This window comes from Macrobrachium nipponense, chromosome 31 (assembly GCF_015104395.2).
Source record: "Macrobrachium nipponense isolate FS-2020 chromosome 31, ASM1510439v2, whole genome shotgun sequence".
Lineage (NCBI taxonomy): Eukaryota > Metazoa > Arthropoda > Malacostraca > Decapoda > Palaemonidae > Macrobrachium > Macrobrachium nipponense.
The window spans coordinates 53,004,266-53,014,265 of NC_061093.1; positions in this window are offsets into that span (position 1 = coordinate 53,004,266).

Consider the following 10,000-nt stretch of genomic DNA (forward strand, 5'->3'; position numbering starts at 1 on the left):
TAGTTTTCAGTTACTAAATGAGAAAAAATTAGAAATATCTATCTGTTAACTGTGCTAAGGGGAGGGGAAGGATTTTATTGGACTCAGCATTTTTCCCAGGGAGTCCGCCTAGAAGCAGATGCAGCACTCAGTGTGACTTCTGTGTGTAATGTCGAGTGCATCCCGAGATGCCCGTGCGGGTGTTGTTATTAGTGCCTTACGCGAATTCCGAGTTCTTTTTGTTCCCATTATGGAGTGGTGAGTGTTAAAAACTATTGTTTGTAAGGGGGAGGTTTTTTTAAATATTTCAGTGAAATGGGACTGGTTTAAGAGGTAAAATTTTTTTTTTTTCTTTCTTTGCCCATAGTAGCAGAAGTGACGTGTTTTCTTTATTGGCGCCTGTTTAGAATAGACGCATTCGTCTTTCTTTAATATAAGGGTGTATAAAGATGTTGTTTATGCATGCGAACTGTGCTTGGATGGCATATTTTGCTCGGAGACAAAGCGGCCACACAATTTTACGGGCTCAGCACATTTCTGCTAAACCCAAACGCGCACCGAGGAGGGCGTGTTTGCATGGTGGGTCACTGCATACCTAAGAGGGGATTGCAAGGGGAGGGTACTGGTGTATACCTTGTATACCTTGGGGGGTTCCTCAGACACTGTTCAAGGGGAGATGGGTACTGGCATACCTCGGGGGTATCGCTTGACTCAGGGGTGTTTCAACGCTCAGTGGGGGGAGAAACTTTTTCTTTTTTTTTCTCAGTGTGGGTAAAACTCCTCCTTCCTTTCCTTTTTTTTTTCTTTGTCGGGCTGTTAGAATACGAGTCTGGCCTTGACAATGAATGCCAGGACATCGGCTGATTGATTAGTTGATGAAGTGAAAACGCCCCGTAGAGTCTTTTTTTTAGAAAAGAGATTTTCCTTCTCTTGGATGAAGGGAAAAATTGTAGTTAACATGCACGGGATGTGTTGTATGTTTTCCTTATGCCTTGGAAGACACAAAATGGGGAGACACAGATTATTATTATTTTTTTTTATTGTGTTGGAGGGATTACTTTGAAAATGAGTGCCGAGTGGTGATGTATGGTGATGCCCGCGATGCCGTGAATGTGTTGTATCTGTGTTGTATGGCAATGGTGGTATACCATAGGATTCAGCATTACTGTGTATGCAATTGAATTTCACCCTTACTTGAGATCTTTGCAAGAGAATTGTTACCATGGAGAGTTATTATTATACTGAGATGTGTTACGGTAGATAGTTGATAATGCCGTTGATTTTTCTTTTCTCCTTTTTTTGTTTTTTTGGAAGTTAGCCATCGCTGACACAAGTTTCTTTGTCATGGGTGAATTTGAATTTGTTTTTCTCCAGTTGGTGTGAATATTTTTTAATATCTCAGTTCGTGACTTAGAGTCATTGTTCGGGAACGTGTTTGTGTTTCAGCTATTTGATGCTGTAGAGAAATTTACGGAGAATTCTTGCATGGTTTGAATGCATACGTAATGGCACTACATTTTTTTTCTCTGGATATTTGTGTTCCAGAAATTGTGAGTTTTCTTGCACAATACATTTGTTGTATTTGTGACAACTTTGTGAAAGATAGGAAACTTGGTTACGTTTTCTAGTGGCCTATGCCGTAGTGCATATGGAGAAGTCTGGCTAAGACACTTAGTATTTGGATTTCTGTTATAATGAGTTGGTGGCACATTGGTGATTTTTTCTAGAAATTTTCTAGACAGTTTTTATTTGCCAAGTTTTGCCCTTTTTTCAGCAGTTATGCTAAACGGAGAGTTTTATAGTTTTTGACTATAACATTGAGTTATTCTCTGGAGAATTGAGGATATATTATTTGGAGTTATAATTGGAGGTATAATATTTTGGAGTTATAATTTGAGATATAATATATTGGAGATATATTTTTGGCCATTTTGATATTTGCCAATGGTGATGAGAGCTATGTTTAGTTCAATTATTTTGCAGCCATCTTTGTTGCAAATGGAGACACATTTTTGAGAAGATATATGGGGCAATATTTGTTTGAGTGTCAGCTGATGCTTTGAGTGCATATTTTTTTGGTTTGGGAGATTAGGATTTTTCATTTTTTTGATATTCCTATTTTGGAGATATATTTTTTCGGAGCTTTGTTTTTTTCCACATGGAGTATTGGTGAAATAGAGGTAAATATTTTTTTATTTGCCGAAATAGAGGTGACTATTCTTTATTCCTGGAGTGATGTTTTTTTTTTATTAACATATGGCTATTGGAGAAATAAGAGAGAAATATATGTGGATGTGGTTTTTTAACCAAATGGAGGAAATATTTTTTTTTCACCGGAGTGGTGTTATTAATATGGTGTCACATATTTATATATGGAGATGGAATTAATTCTTTGGCGGGTGACCCTTTTTTTTGGTTATGGGATTTTTTTTGTGTTTTTTCTCGAGCAAAGAGAAGATTACTGTGGTTCTTTCTCTTTGGTTTTGTGACTATTTAGAGGCGAGTGGCATTACTGCATTGTAGTCCTATGGAGATGTGTGCATTTTTTATGTTCACAAGTGTATTATTTTGAAGGCATATAATTGGGCAAAGTCATGTGAGAGAATACGTCTTTGAGACAGTCTTTGAACACATTAGTCATATCCTGGAGTTAATTCTTTGAAAATGTGTCAGTTAGACCATTTTTTTGAGAATCATGAGTTTTCCAAACTTGTGTGTCTGACTGGACATTTTTTATGCCACTGTTTGAGCACACGTCCGCAGGCGGATTTTCTGCTGACAAGCGATGTGATGAGCCGTGTGCTGACTCTTTTCCTCTGATGGTGATTGATCAGAATTTTAGCTATATCTGGAGAATAGCATTTCATGAAAGCGCATGGGTAAGAGTTTGCTTTATGGCCATGTCCAGTCGATGAAAAGTTGCGATGTCGAGAAATTCCGTGACTTTACATGGGACAATTCTTGGGAAAACGCGGGGGTTATACATATTATACATGTATTATGTATTTTGTGATTGGGAAGTCTACTTGTGGTTATCTTTATTTTTTTTTCTTCCTTTTCCTATGAGAGATGTAATTTGGGGTTTGGGGATTGAGATTAAATAGCATTTCTTTTTGGACGAGAGAGTAATTTATTGGGAGATGTAACTTTCGGGAGTTGTTTCTTACGTAAATGGGAGTTTGACATTAAGTCTTATTGTAATTAATTGTGAGCAGTAAAGGGGTTTTTGCTGTTAAAGTTGGAGATTTTTGCTGATTTTGTGAGTTGTTCAAATATCAGAGCTTGAGAGAACATTTTTTGGTCTGGGCTTGTTACGTGATTTTTTTTTCCTTGGGCTCATTACGATTTTTTCTTTTTTTTTTTACTTATGATAACATTCGAGTTTGAAATGTGAGTACAGAAGTCCGTGGAGTGCTGTGATTTCTGAGTTGTGTGTGTGCTGATGTGTGAGTTTGGAGAATTGAATTGGAGAACTTGATGTTTTTTTTCTCTTTGAGAGTTATGATAATGACTTATCATTTAGTAGTCATATTAAGGGAGTTAATTGGGAGACGTTCAGTTAGTATTTCTGACTTTGTTGAGATCATTGTTTGATAGAAGTAGTATGTCTGGGTTAATTCTTTTTCGATTGACCAGTGACTTGACTGACATACTACACACCAAAAAGCCGTTTCCCGTTCCCAACACAGCAAGACAAGTCCACCAGCCGTGCAGAGAGTGTTGCTGTCGTTTTGTCCATGGTGATCACAAGAGTTTCCACGATGGCGATCACGAGAATTCTACAATGTGTCTTTTGGGGATCTGCAGAAGTCGTCAGAAGTCTTCTACAATGAGGGAGGCATTCCGTCTTCTACAGTCTGCTACAGGAGCAGCAAGTTGTAGACAAAGAGGGATATTCAAGAATCCGATGAGAGAAAATTCTAGTGTTATTTGGAGATAAGTAAAACGTAACGACTTTATTTTATAATGCCAGAGACGTGCAGTTTATTTACTTATATTTTATTTTAAGCCGGCCAATGTGTTTTATATTACATAAGCTATTCTGTTTAACAATTTTGCTAGGCAGGAGCTAGCATTTCGAGGTGGCAGAGCGGTATAAGGCCTATGGTTTTGATTAATGATATATTGCCAATATGTTCGCTGTGACCTATTGGAATGTGGAGAAGCAACGACCTGAGAAAAGCTGACCAATGGTTTCTGGTTTCAAGTGGCGTGAGATAAAACTTCCTGCATAGTTAGACAAGTCAATGTACTCAGTTCATGAACTCTTCTCAAAGTGCCTTTGGAAAACTAGTTGCAGCTAGTATTTGTGAGGCACTAACGAAATGTGCATACGTATGTGCGTGTGCGCTTCTTCTATTCTTAATGTATGATACACAGGTCTATGGGGGATTTTGATAGAGGCGTCTTTGGAAGAAAGACAAGATGCCGTGGTGCTCTCCAAAAGTGTTTATAATATAGTGTGTTAAATAGTCCGGCTGCTTGGGTGAGTTTTGAACTGTTTTAGCCAAAGAGTGGCTTGTTATCTATTTGACATTTTTGTGGGCATATTCAATCTTTAATCTCCGATTGTTAAAATTGTGTGTGTACTTACGGGGTGTGTTTCTATGTCTTTGAAACAGACGGTTCTAGCGGAACCATGGGGGGACAGAGGGAGTCCCGATGGATAATAGACTTTTGGTGACTAAATACTGTTTACACATTTATGTTGGGGTTTTAATTGAATTAAGTTAGTCTGTAAGACTTGGTTGATTCATTATTTATTCCTTGTTAATAAATGTATCTTTTATAATGCAACTCTCTCATTTTGGTTACCTGTTAGGGTGGAGAGAGAGGAGAAGAGAGAGGGAGAGAGAAGGAGTAGGGGAGAGAGGGGTAAGACCCGGGCTAGAGGCGAGAGAGAGAGAGAGAGAGAAAGAGAAAAGTGAGCCGCGGTGAGCCTGTTTGTTGTTTGTTTGCCTGACGCTCGAGTTACACATTTACCAAATGAAAAAATGAGGTTCATAACCTCATTACATATATATATATATATATATATATATATATATATATATATATATATATATATATATATATATATATATATATATATATATATATATATATATATATATATATATATATATATATATATATATGTGTGTGTGTGTGTGTGTGTGTGTGTATATATATATATTTATATATATATATATATATATATATATATATATATATATATATATATATATATATATATATATATATATATATACGTATATGATAGTGTGCAGGGATTAATAATAATAATAATAATAATAATAATAATAATAATAATAATAATAATAAATAATAATAAAACTCTAGGTCGACCTCCTCACCTCTATTGACAATGGTGAGTGCAGAAGTATCTTGCTGTTGCAAATCGTAGTACAACACCGGGAATACGTTCGTCAGGTGACAATCAAAAGTCCCTAGAAACGAAGTAAAGGAGAAAATTGATCTCTGATCGATGTATCTATGTATAGTAAGTAAATGATAGATAGCATATAAATATATTCAACAGAAATTAACATTAAGATCGAGAGACCAGGATCTGATATCAACGTTGATTGTCAGTGCACAGTTTCTTTAACTTTTAAATAAGTGTTCCGTTAATGTTACTTCGTACTTATAGTCATTGCTCTTGTAGATACTCATTTTACACACACACACACACACACACACACACACACATATTGCTCCCAGACATACTCACTATACACCCATTCATAAGGATATGTATAATGTGCCGATATCATGGGAGAATATCTTTTTTGAATTCCGACAAAATTAAAAAAGGATCAATTGTGAGGTAAGATAAAACAAATATTGACCGTATTGTGGTTATGAAAAAATAGACAGTTGGTCTATAATAGGAAAGCTCTTGAAATTACTATGATATCGATCAGAAAACTCGTCTTAGGGGTAAAAAGATTCATGAATCATGAACGGATACCCTGGTATTGTGTGAAAATAAAAGTAGGCGATATTGAAAAAGCTTTTTTGTGTCTCGGTATGATTTTGAAGCTAGGGTGGATAAAATGACGACAGATATGTAGATAGAAGGAAGATGCAGTTAATGAGTGGGTCAAGAGCTGGCGGACCAGAGGATGCTCTGATAAAAGTCAGAGAGAGAACAAAACAGCAGAAACACGATTTGAAATTATGCCCGACGTCAAATCACGAACGTATGGAAGAGGTGGTGAGGTTGCAGAGTAGCGAAAGTGTTAAAGAGAGAATTTCTTTAACCAAGGAGGTGCAGTAATTCTGGCAACATAGAGAGGACCATTATGGTTTGCAAAAAGGGCGTATGTTTACCTACCATCTTTTATTTCGTGGACCGTAACAGCTGTACACGAAGGCAACGCGGCGCAGCGGATTTTACACTGACCTGCAAAGTTGAATCCAAGAGTTGACATTGCATTCTCGGTTAGCAATTGCATACTAAAATGTTAATAAACTCCCCATGGGGATCTGTACCCATAATTAAATGTTTCTTCCGTCAATTTGTTTGTAAAATAAATCCCAGCACATTAGGAATCCCTAACGCCTAACTGAGTTATTAGATGAAATAAACTTAGGATCGTGAATAATCGAACCTAATATTTAAGGAAAGTCGATATGAAAAAGTGTAAAACATTTAACAAAATATCTAAACATAATCAGCTGTACATTAGACCAGCATAAGATAAGCCATGAAGCTTGATCAGATTTGCTTGGATATCGTTGTGTAATGCACAAACATGAATGTTCATAAAAGTACTGTATTATATTCATGTGTGACCAGACACACAAACACACACACACACACACACTCTCTCTCTCTCTCTCTAGATATATATATTATATATATATATATATATATAGATATATATATATATATATATATATATATATATATATATAATGATAATTTGTCAACCTATACATATAATTCTATATGTCCAAATAATATGCCATTAATAACCCATTCAATTTCTAAATCCACTTCACGTTATGAAGGGCTTCCATCCAAGTGCCTTAGAATACGAGACGAATGTAGGTATTTACCCTGAATCGGTAATTAAACATTCGTAGATAGTTATGCGAGGAACAGGATCTAGTCAAACATCAGGCGAAATGAGAATTTATTTGGCTCCTGTGTTGCAAAATAGTTCTGTGGAATTCCATGTTTTTTTTTTTGTTTTGTTTTTTTTTTTTTTACCGCTGGCTGCGTACGTCTGGAAATGCCAATGCGTCAGTTGTTTTTTTTTTAGCAAACAGCAAACGTATTTCTTTTACTTATTAATTACTTTTATACCATCCCCAAAATCTATAACTCTTTCCACATCAGCAAAAAGCCAAACGCGACGAAACTGTGCCACTTACATGCAGAGGAAACGCTACTGAAGGAGAGCGAAACTGCTGCAGAAGGAATGACCCGATTCGGTACCACATAAACGCTCGCGAACGAAGAGAAGGCCGATGGCAGGAGACACGCCCTACGAGGAAGATTATCCAAGGCCAGTCATCGTTCTTTATTAATGGATAACCTGGAACAAGAAATAGTGATGATGATGATGACGATAAATTCCTGAGGTAATAGAAGCATTGGGGTAGAGGAAGTTCGTTCATGTCTAAGTATGAAAATATATTTTTACCGAATAAATGTAAGATGCATTACAGATATGTCCTCTTCGCGTACGGAGAGAAACAATACTGCCATGGCGTATGAAGGTACCTAGGCCACTTGCCGTGATAGATTCGCAGAAATGTTTAAAAAAAAAGGTCAAAGGGGAAATAAAATAACCCACAGACAAGTTTGAGAGCAATCTTGCGAGATGGATAGAATAAAATAAAATAAAATAAATAAAATAAAATAAAATAAACTAAAATAAAACAAAATAAAATAAAAATAAAATGCAAAGCAGCGAAATTGTGGGTAAATAAACTCTTCATTTTCCAATTATTCAGGAAATAAGGAATACGTTTTGATGCTTGATTTTCAGTGCAGAATTTGTAAAGGGGAAAAAAAGGGAAAAAAATGAATAATTTTTGAAGCAGAAACCATAACAGTAAAAGGAGACAAACTCGATATACCTGTGTTAGCAGAAACATATCAGTGAAAGCCGGAAAAATGAGGGGGGTCGTACTTTCTCAAATCCGTTCAGCATTTACGGACAGGGTTACAATATTATTGGCCTGAAATGAAACCAGAATAGCTGATGAGCGAAAAACAGCGCCATACATGCTATATTATAAAAAAAAAAAAATTCCAACTAGGGGGAATATTTGGGTCACTGCATGACACCGTCGTACAATAAACTCAGAAATGATATCGGTAATGACTACGCTGATACTGGTACGAAATTGTAAATGTAATAGTGCTGGTAATAAAAGCGACAATGACACTGATGGTAAAAAAAGATAGCAGTAGATCCAGTATTTCAAAAACATGCAACTCGTTCCGTTCAAAGAACAAAAATTACAATAACATTTATTAGGATAATTTACTATCTAGAAAAAAAACTAAAACTATCATCAATAAAGATGGTAATTACAATTGTTTGATCGAAAGCACACAAGCACTGATATGAACCGCGATGTTATTTGTAATAACAATAAAAATCAACGATAAACTGTGAAATTTACTTAATTGAAATCTTAAACCTGCGTAATACCATCAAACGTCAAGAAAATCACGGCGTCGATGAAAAGGGGGTTTCAGATACATTACTAGATATTATATTATTATTATTATTATTATTATTATTATTATTATTATTATTATTATTATTATTTTATTATATTATTATTTGAAGGTAGGAGACCATCTCTCAAACATGTTTTGTTAAAGAGGATGGCAGCATCAGTAGAATTTATTTCATATGTGGTCTTTTCAATTCTTCTTATTATTCTCTTCTATCAGGGCTGATATTTGCTAATAGTTGGCCGATGTTCATATCTTGGTTAAAGAAATGTCTTTTAAAATACTAATTTATTGATATGATAACAAAATGAATTAGAATTTTTAAAGACATTTCTTTAACCAAGATATGAACATCGGCCAGCTATTAGCAAATATCAGCCCTGATGAGAAGAGAATAATAAGAAGAATTGAAAAGACCATATATAAAATCAATTCCACTGATGCTGCCATCCTCTTTAAGAAAATATTATTATTATATTATTATTATTAATATTATATTATTATTATTATTATTATTTATTATTATTATTATTATTATTATAGATATCCATGGAGTTTTCCTTAACAGGAGAATTATTATTGGTGTTACATAAATAGTAATAATGAAAATAAATTGGTGTTACATCAATAATAATAATAATAAAATAATAATAATAATATTAATAATAATAATAATAATAATAATAATAATAATAATAATAATAAAATAATATAATAATAATAAGCATGAATTATATTCTTGATGTTCCTTAATCCCCGTCAGGGCGTTCCAAGTGTAATTTTTGCAAACTTAATATATTTCCAATGATTTCATTTTTCGCTGTAACATCATTGTTGATATATTCCTATAATGATCATCAATTATTCTTTTTTTTAGATGATTTCACCAACACTGGTAAAAGGAGCTACGTACACATCAAGCTGTATATAAACAATTGGATAATGGAGAGAACTTCTAATCAGTGTTTGTAATCTTACGTCATCAGGGAATGCTTTTGGCGTCTTTCAGCTGTTTTCACTAAAGTTCCTTCGTTTTTCCCGTCCCTTGTCTTCAAAACTGGAGTTGATATTGGCCACCAGGAACCAAGCAGAAGTAGGTGATATGAGAGTTCGTATTTGTTTCGAGAAAAGAAAAACTTGCTCGTGAATTTGCCTCTTGCAAAATAATCAAATTTAAACAATCGCTCTGGTGCTTAACCTTACCTCTTTCTCTTCTTTGTGGGGTGTCGTGACCTTTGCCCACGCCCCCCCCCCCCTCCAGACTTGATAACCTCACACTGTCAAAACTAGTCTGGTCACTTTCCACACCTGGAA